This window comes from Solanum pennellii, chromosome 1 (assembly GCF_001406875.1).
Source record: "Solanum pennellii chromosome 1, SPENNV200".
Classification (NCBI taxonomy): domain Eukaryota; kingdom Viridiplantae; phylum Streptophyta; class Magnoliopsida; order Solanales; family Solanaceae; genus Solanum; species Solanum pennellii.
The window spans coordinates 93037243-93047291 of record NC_028637.1 but is presented as its reverse complement, the minus strand read 5'-3'; the positions used below and the strand labels follow the sequence as shown (position 1 = coordinate 93047291).

The following is a 10049-nucleotide window of genomic DNA, read 5'->3' as shown; positions in this document are numbered from 1 at the left end:
GTATTTATACAATTTTCTCTGCTTTATACAATTAGAAACAATTTTTATACACTTGTGTTTGTATAAAAAGTGAGGAAGCGAGCGAGAGATTGGAGGAGAGTGACGAGCGAGAGATCTGGGAGAGATTCACCTGACAATTTTTTGCAAACGTTTGCTATGGAGCACAATTAAATCAAACCCTAGCTACTCCATTTATTTTAGGTTATTAATTTGCTATTATATACATTTTTCCTTATTTTATACCCTTTAGGCTCTGGACTCTATTTCAATTCTCCTCCACATTTTAGCATCCTTGGACTCCAAGGAATAGAAAAATTGGGACATGGAATGGACTCCACAAAAACCAACTCTTTCAGTTCAGTATCATTTGAGATCCATGTTGATGCAAGTATAGTTAGATTTCTGAGCCACCAAAGTTTCCAAGTATTTCTCCACATAATCCAGGCCACACTGTGTCTTCACAACAGGTAATATGGCAGGGACGTCCAGATAGAATTCTGAAACAGACCCGTCAAGCTTGTCCCATTGTTTGAGCTGTTCACGTGCTGCTTTAACCGCTGCTCGTGTTGCACAATGGACACTAACTGCCAGCAGCAACGGTGGTTCACCAGATGCTGCAAAAAAGCATTCATATTAAGATTCAAACAGTTTGTACATACAAAGACGGATCTAGGTTCATGTGAAACTCATTCTTTATCCACCACTGTCTATGAATGAACATACATATACCATGTTGATCAAAGGAGACATTTTGAAGTGAAGAATTAGTATAAGAACCTTTCATGACATCTGCAGTCATAAATAAACAAGCAAAGAACTTGTTTGACCAAAGGAACAGCAAAGGAAATGAAATTATACCTTTGGACGAGAGAACACGCTTTTTGTGATGTCCACTGTTTACCACATGAACATTGAAATTCTGAGGTATGGTGTCAATAGTCGGGATCTCGTACGTCCAAGTGCTGTTTGAGACCATTAACCCGTCTTCGTTTGTAAGATATTCTTCATGCATGAAAAATCCAATTCCTTGAACGAATGCCCCTTCAATCTGCAACGAATCGGGAAAAAGGAATTCCCACTATTTAGAACAATCTTGTGATCAAGAACTAAATAGTTCTGAAGTTCAAATAACAGCTCGAATGCATGATATAACGAATTCTAGTTACATAATCTAAAATCCATGATGAAGAAAGAAACCTGTCCCAAATCAATGGCTGGATTCAAGCTCTGCCCGCAGTCATAAATAATATCCGATTGCAAAATAGTAGTCTCTCCAGTCAGAATATCAATCTCCACCTGCAAAAAGAGCTTTTTGTTTACTAAGCCATATGAAGATATTGGCTGCAAAATTGACCATAATCAAAGTTTCTCGTCAAGTGTTGTGCACTCATATATATTAAAAATTGAAAATCATTAAATACATTCACTTTCAAGATGTCTTTGTGGTAAAATGGTAGATACACGAGACTCAAAATATATTGCTAAAGAGAATGGAGGTGCAAGTCCTCTTCAAGGCTGACATTCTCAATAAGAGAGCTCAGATTGAATCAGTACTAATGTATCAATTCGATCTCAGCGCTTGAAACTGGAATGCATTTGGCAGTGGCTCGTGAAATCTTGGTGATAATCTCTATCTATTAAATGGGGAGTACACTTTAAAATAGCAGACTAAAGCAGGGAACATTACTAAGAGATAGATGAAAGAACCAGAAAAAGCGACAGAAACAATAAGCTTACCTCACTGACAGCAGCGCCGAAGTTCAAATAATTCTTGGAACTAGATTCTGGTACATAATAAGAATGTGCTGCTAAGTGTACTGATTGCATTTGTGCCTGCAAAGAACATTAGAATCGACATTAGAAATCTAGTAGTAGTATTTTTTTTTAATTATTTCAATTGAATTTATTTCTATTCGAGTCGGTCTTGAAACAATTCAAAGGGGGCGAGCATTGCAAACTCAGATAACAAAACACGAGCAAGAGTGGCTACTGAATTTAGTTCAATATGGTTCCAAAGCTACATTGTGCAATTAATTCTTTTTTAAGTGGAGAACTCAGTTATGGTCTTCAAATTGAATTCAACACTAAGAAAATTACAGTGACTGGTGGAACCAACTTAATTCAACTAGCTATGTTGCTTGGACATTCCTAAAATGCTGACACCTGTGTCGGATCGACCAAAAATACATTGCTTTTGAAGGATCTGACATGCACCCGTCAACATTTTTTGAAGAGCCCGAGCAACATAGTCAACTAGTACTTTCCAGTATTTTATCTTCTGACTAATTTAAACTTAGCATCTTGGGTATCACAACTTCTGTTAGGACGTGACGACATGTTAAGGAAAAGGTAATCATTGTTGATACTACATTGCCAGAAAAGAGGAAATGTTGGGGGATAAGAGAATATGACATTTGTAGTTTTGATGATTGCATTGTATTTTGATGTTTGACAAAGTTAACTATGATATATTGTTGATCATCTTCAAAAAGGGGAAAATTGTTGGGAAATAGGAGAAACAAAAGCAGCTTTGATGATTGATGAAGTTAACCTAGTTCACTACTTGTTGTCTTATGTGTACTCTATCACGTGAACTAGGTCCCAAACGTGAATGAAACCTTTTCAAGGAAGGAAATCGGTCAAAGTTTTCTTATAGTATGAAACTCCTTTTAAGGAAGGATTTCCTTATAAGAAGATAATTCCTATTCGAAGTAAGAGTCCTAGCCCGTGATAAACTAGGGCATGGCAAATCTCCAGTATATGTATGACATGAAGAGCATTGAAAGTGCACCTATTGCATATTCAAGAAAGTCATCATCTTGAGAGCAATAGTCATTGGAGCAAAGCTATATTTCTTCATAGCAACACTGGAACTGGGTTAATGAGTTGTGTTCGAGTCTGAACTATTGAATTTTGAAGTATGATCAATGAGTTTTGTTCGAGTCTGAACTATTGAATGTTGAAGATATATGATCAATTAAAGTCTAGGGTTATAAGTCTTTGTTGGTTTGCTCTAGGTTTATTATTGAGTTGTTATAATTCATAGAATAAAGAACAAGTCGAAGTGGTTTGACTTCGTGGAGAGGAGAGAAAACGGTTATATAGTTAATCGTTAGAGAGAACTGTAACAAGTAGATTTGGCTCCTCAGAGAGTAGAGTATTCAATTATAGTTAATTGTTGAACAATTTGAGTGAACTATTGAGCTGAGGTACTAGAGTTAGTTGCTTTGATTATAGAGTAATCTAAAGTTGCTCTTTGAAGTTATTGAGGTTTGGTAAAATCCTATGAGGTGTAGGTCCTGGTTTTTTATTCCCTTGAACAAGTAAGTTTTTCACGATAAATTAAGTGTTATTTACTTTATGTTCTAATATGACTCTAGGAACCAAGATCCTAGGAATAACCTCAGTGCATAGTTTCTTTCAGGATGTCTCAAAGTATACGCATTAACTATGATTGCAAGAACCATCCCAGAAAACCGGACGTAACTGACTGTGACAGTGTGATTTGCGGATGTGAAATTTCAGAAAAAACTGAGGTAGTAATATAGTGGGAAAGCAAACCTGTCGAATCAGTGTTGGCCAGTCAACAGAGACATTTTGTTCCTGCAACTGATTCTTCAAAGGAGTCAGTCTTTCAACCAAGACATTACAGCAAAGTCTAACAGCTTCACAGCTTGATTCGGATGTAGTGCTCCCTGCCGTCAACCCACCTTGCACTATGCTTAAGGTGTCTGCTTGTATGACTCTTACTTTCTCCACAAGGTCTTCGGCCCAACTACTTTCAATTAAACCAAGAGCATAGGCAGTCATCTGTTTCACCTTTGTCCATAGCCCTTGGCCAATTTCAATCCCTCCAACCTCTACAACAATCGATCCATCTTGCAGAATACTGACTTTCCCCGGAGTCGATCGTTGCGTAACTTCATGCACGATTGGCACTCGAGAAATACCCCTTTTTTTCCATGTATTTTTCTGGTTAAACTGTTTGATCATCTCTCTTCGTTCGAAAAAGCTCGAGGAAACAGCCAACTTATCCATGATACTAGGCAGTGTATATTCTCCTACTGATACAATGTTACCATAGAAAAAATTGAGGCTTTCAAATGTATGGGCATTTTTATTTCTGACCAAGTCGACCTCCAACAATAGTGAACTCGATACATGTTCGATTATAGCTTCAGCAATGTAAGATCCTTGCACCTCCCCAGGGCCACGCATAGTCGATTTGCTGGTAAGATTTGTCTTGCATAGTTTTACATCAAAAGATAGGGCACCCCAATCATATTTCTTTAGTGCTTTTATCACACTTGAATGGTAGGATAGGGCTTACATCTTCCGAGATTCCAGCATTTATCAATAGATCAAGATGTAATGTTGTGATCTTTCCGCTCGACTTGAATCCTACACTATATGTTACTTTCATTGGGTGTCTTCCTCCTGTCATTATCATGTCAGTGTTCCGGTTGACATATATCCTGACAGGTCGCCTTAACTTGTATGCTGCAAGTGCACAGGCTGTGGAGACCTAAAACCATACATAAACTTTGAGTTCAGAGTCAGAAAATCTTAAAAACACACTACAGAAGATAAGCTGATAAAATGTCCCAAAGCACAAATATGTTAGATTGTGAATTCCTTATTATTATTTATTCTATATACTCACAGGCATTGCTCTGACTCCCTTGCCTCCAAAACCACCTCCGACCCTTCTTGTAATTACCCGGATATTGTGTGTAGGAACACCAAGACAAGTGGTAATCACACGATGTGCGCTCTCAGGGCACTGACTTGAAGTATAAACAACCATGCAGTTGTCTTCGTCTGGAATTGCAATGGCAGTCTGTGTCTCCATATAAAAATAGTACTCAGAACCAAGTCTTACCTGGAAATGATTGTTCAGAATCCAATAAGTAATAAAATTGAACATTTAGCATACATCTACAGTTAAGACATTCTAGATCACCATCCAGGAATCAAAATTTAGGATGTTGAATTGTGTGACCATCTCAATCACGTGCACTCTTGATTTTTTTCATGAACGTGGCATGTGGAAGTTCTTTTTAGTAATGGGTGTGGAGGTGGTACGATTAGATCCTAGGGCATCTGCATCTGATATCATGTTGAAGTTGTGTGATCATCTCATCTAAAAGCCTAAGTTGTTAGGAAGAGATATCTCCAACACAGGAAACCATTAAAAAATGTGAACAGTACAGAAATATAAAGTACCTCAGCTGAGAGAATCTTGTGATCAGCTTCAGCCATTCCTTTCGAGAAATCACCGACCTGTTTTGGATATAGAAACGGCGGGATTTGGATAAAGCTAGATTTCTCAACAGCTTCCTCAACGATTAAAATGGGCGAATCTACATTTGCAGTGTCGTATTCAACAAGGGTTGTTCTTGCAGCCACGTCAGCAGACCTCTGACTGTCAGCAACCTGTGTAATTCGACCACCATATCAAACAACATAAGCAAATAGTTCCTCTGGATTAATGTGTGAAAAATTAATGTTTCATATAACACAATTCCAGCAGAAGGAAACTTTAAGTGCCCACCACAATTGCAATTCTGTCGCCAGCATATCGGACGAGATCATCTGCAAATAAGGGCTCGGGATCAGAAAATCTAATAGCTCCTATATTTGCCCCTCCGATTGGGATATCTTTAAAACTAATAATGGCGGCGACTCCATCTGTTAATTGATTCGAATCGAGCTGGATTCCCTTTACACCTGCTAATGCTTTCGTACTGTATATAAATGCTCCATACAGGCAGTTTGGCGGTGAAGGGATGTCATCTACATAAACAGCTTCACCTGGAAAATAGTATATAAACCAGCGCACTTGTGTTAGAAAAATAAAATCATTAAGGGGGGGGAGGAGAATACATGACAAGAAGGCAAACAGAGGTGAAGAAATGACCAAAACAACTGATCTAGAAAATGCTGAACCATTTTCAGAGAAAGGAAACTTCAATCGAAAGCTCAAGAATGCTTTTCCCTTCTGTACTTGTTGTTCTTCAGTTGTTTATTTTCACTTTAGATATCTGTTACCAATTCAACAAAAAATAATTATGTTGCTTGGACCCTCCAAAAATGTTGCCGTACCCATGTCGAAACCTCAAAAAATGTGTAGATTTCGGAGGATCTGACACACATCCAACGATACATTGAACAGTGCGAGCAACATAGGATTATAAAGCGCAAGTATAAACATGGAACGTCCAGAGCATACCTTAAGAAACAAAAGACTTGGGAAGGGACAAGTTTCCACATTTCTACTATTCACAAGCACTCTAAACGAGGTTTCTCCTAAGTACGAGAATCTCAAGCAATTTTCCCTTGGTTTCAGCAAAAAAGTTTCTTAAACACTCCTCATAAATTTGTCATTTAGCTTGGTTCTTATGAGAAACATCACACCCTCTCAAAGTAAAATTTCTATAGAAATTGCATTTACAGAATATACAAAAAACATAAGCAGATTTAGAGAATGAAAATATAGAAAATGTATAAGATAATTCATTCATCTAGACAGATAAAATTTGCATGGTTTAACTGAATTAACTAGAAGGAGATCCTTGGAGCAATGGTGATATAGGTCATGGGTTTGAATCGTGGAATCAGCCTAATTAGGCTAAACTGCCTACATCACACATCTTGGGGCGTGGCCCTTCCTAATACTGTGTGAACACGGAATGCCTTATGCACTGAGTTGTCCTTTTAGAACAGAATTAACTAAAAACTTAATGATTGTACCTTGTGCATAACCCTCATTTCTCGAAAGGTCATTAGTGTTAGCATGATGAATTAATAGTAAATTATTGTATATAGTGTTGTAAATAAGTGTAATGATAGAGATTTGGTGTAGTAATCATAGAGAATAAATATTGTGATTGAGAGGTATAGCATAGCAAATTTGGAGGGATTTGAATGGCCGATTTAGAGGGATTGAATAGCTGATCTTTAGGAATAGGGATGACGGATCTTTAGGGATGTGTAATGTGTATACTTCTCAATATAAAGTAAAGACACTCAATTTGAGAGGCATTCAGCAAAATCCTGAAAATTAGAATCAAAGCTGGAAAAAATGGAAAGAATCACAACATGAAACAAAATATTAAAAGGTAAAACAAACCAGCAGCTTGCATGGCAGCTCCGACCTTCTTCATCGGTTCACCTACTGGATAGTACTCGGTACTTGATTCCACAACCTGCTTAGCAGAAGAGAGTAGTGTTTGTTTTCTCCCCTGACTAACGCAACCATCTTTACTACTTTTCAAAACCTTTTCGACTGAGGTATCATTAATTCCATTGAATAAACCACCAGAAAGGGCAGAATGAGCATCAGTGAAGGGATAAAGGAACTCAAAAACATAACTGACAGCTAAGCTTGATCTGTACTCAGGGTGTAAACCATCTTCCGGTACAACTGCTAGTTTGACTAATTTAAGAGCTCCATATAAAACTTGTATGTTTAACATTTTCCCGGTTAGATATCTCTCTATCATTTTAGCCCTTGTTGCGTGTTTTGTGCCATAAGCACCAAATGCCAACCGGATATAGTTTATCAAGAAGCCGTTCTGGCAGAGAGAAACATCAGCCTGGAAAGCAGCATTAACATATGCCAATGCATTTCCATGAGGTCGTGGAGCAGCTCGATAAGTTTCAAATAAAAATTTAGAATTTTGATCTTTCTTAAATGGGATGGAAACACTTAGAAGCACAATTCTCGAGTTCAGTGGTGGTTTCGACAATAACTCCTCCCATGTGAGCTTTACAAGTCCATGACGAGTCATCAAGCTAACAGTAGCACAAAGCCCAAGAAATAATGTAGCTATATCTGAAGGAAAACCATTCTTCTGTGCCATAACCAAATTTCCTCCCACACTAGCAGAATTTCTAACAAATGGTGAAGCAATCTTCTCCATGTGGTAAGCCAGTTTATCGGACACCAACTTCCCATATGAACCGAAATTGATTTTACTTTCCTCTTTCAGGAATGAAATGAGTTTATAGATTGTCACAGTTGATCCAATGTCGATGCCTGCCTGATCTCTTTTGATGATCGAGAGTTCGGGAATGTACCTTAGATCAATGTAATGATCATATCGCTGAGTTTCTTTATAATAACCTGTTCCAGTATTACCAACGACTAGTTTAAAGCTTGCACCATTTTCTGTCACGTTGGAGTTCAACAAGCTCTGTAGATCCTCAATGGAAACAGAAGTATACCAAGAGTACCTTAAAGAGTCTAAATTCTTGGTGGATTCACTTTTCAAGAACTCGGGATATGTATTGAAGTTCTTAGTTGGATCATAGGGAGGTAATTTACTTACTTTCATTTCCTTGGAATCTCCGTTTTTCCAAAAAGCATTGAATCCTAAATCCTCTATATCAATATCAGCAGCAAAAGTCTTGCAGGCATCAGCAATGGGCCGGTATCCAGTGCACCGACAAAAGTTTCCTTCTATTGCCTTTTCAGCTTCGGACGAAGTAAGCTTAGAGAATCCCGGTGGAGGATCTGGCTTGTTTCATTTATCGGCGTTGACAAGAGCGGAGAAAAATGACATACACATGCCGGGAGTGCAAAAGCCGCATTGAGAAGCATGGAAACCGGCAATCCTTTCATGAATAGAGTGGAAACCATCTCTGGTGTTCCCAAGACCTTCACTTGTAGTAATTGAAAAACCATTTAAACTGCAAAGAAGTGTAAGGCATGAACTTACGCTAAAATCTTCAACCTTTTTAAGCTTTGGATCATACTTCGATACCAGAACAACACAAGCCCCACAACCACCTATAATCATACAAATTAGTTAGCTTCTTTCTGAACCCAACTCGAGAATTTGTTACACAAATACATAATCAGATTAAGATGGAAGGTAAAGAGATGATACCATATAGTCTAAAGACATAAAACACGGAAAAGGATCATTATGTCTTGGGTTTGATCTTGAAAACTGATTGCTTTAACTCCCAATTAACCAGAAGAAAAAGGAAAATGAATTACATAAAGTAGTTCATTAGGAAACTAAAAACTACATTTACTTTATATGGAGAAAAGGAAAATAAAATGCTTGCAGCCACAGTTAAAGAGAAACCGGTTGATGTAAATGGAAAATTTCATTGCATGTAAACCTTCAAGCATCTAAAATCCAATGGCTTGACTAATCCATTATACCGCTCTGTACTAAAGAGAACCCCATTCTCAAGACTCTAACTCGAGACTTCTGGTTAAAGATGAAAGAACCTTTACTGTCCCACCACACTCTTCTGCTGTCACAAAACACTTAGGAGTAGTATTTTAATAATCGACAGGAGCCAAAAACCTCAATGTAATTCCTAATAAGTTGGCATAAACTTTCTGCAGGATGACTAGTGAATACGGAAATTACAGTAAAAAACCACAGAAAGAAAGCAAAAGAAAGATTTTCCATAAGAACATCACTTTAACTAAATCTACAGACATTCCTTGTGTATTTGCACCAAAACAAACATATAGTTACACTACAGGTCGGCCAAAAACCGTCTCATCTTGTAACTCATCAGAGGTAAAAATACTAGGCAATTTTTTTGTTTATTTCTTGATGGATAAAGTTATTTGATACCTTATGAAAGGTAACGCGGGCCCGAATATGAGGATTATTTTTTTAAAAAACAGTATACATGTAACATAGTTGGTATAAGAAAAGGACAATTACCTTCACCACAACCAAGTTTAGGACTCTTGAAAAAAGTCTGAGAGCGCAAGAACTGAAGCAAAGTTGTAGAAGGATCAAGACATGGCAACTCAAACCTCTCTCCATTAACTGCAAAAACCAATGAACCCCCTTTTTTTCTGTCTTTCCTCCATTAGTATAATAGCCCCTTTAACATAGACCCTTTATCAAAATCTTTTTTTTTTCCTACTTCCTGAGCTGAACAATATCCCAACTGAAAGAAAAAGCATGAACCTTGAATTGAATTTGGTCTCCAAATACTTGCTGCTCAACACAAAAAGCTTCTTAAATCAAGATTCTTGGTTAGCTGAAACACTTAACTTTAGTCAAACC

The 10049-nt window shown here is 37.6% G+C and overlaps 1 pseudogene across 1 annotated transcript; it reads right to left on the bottom strand.

Annotated features, from left to right (window-relative positions):
- Positions 1-333: 333 nt before the first annotated feature.
- LOC107005020 lies at positions 334-9659 on the bottom strand (annotated as a pseudogene). The gene is made up of 10 exons (XR_001454811.2): positions 8895-9659; positions 7133-8794; positions 5555-5814; positions 5227-5436; positions 4664-4882; positions 3562-4525; positions 1738-1833; positions 1198-1296; positions 859-1048; positions 334-614 (listed from the first exon to the last, which is right to left on the bottom strand). The product of XR_001454811.2 is annotated as an abscisic-aldehyde oxidase-like (transcript).
- Positions 9660-10049: the final 390 nt, after the last annotated feature.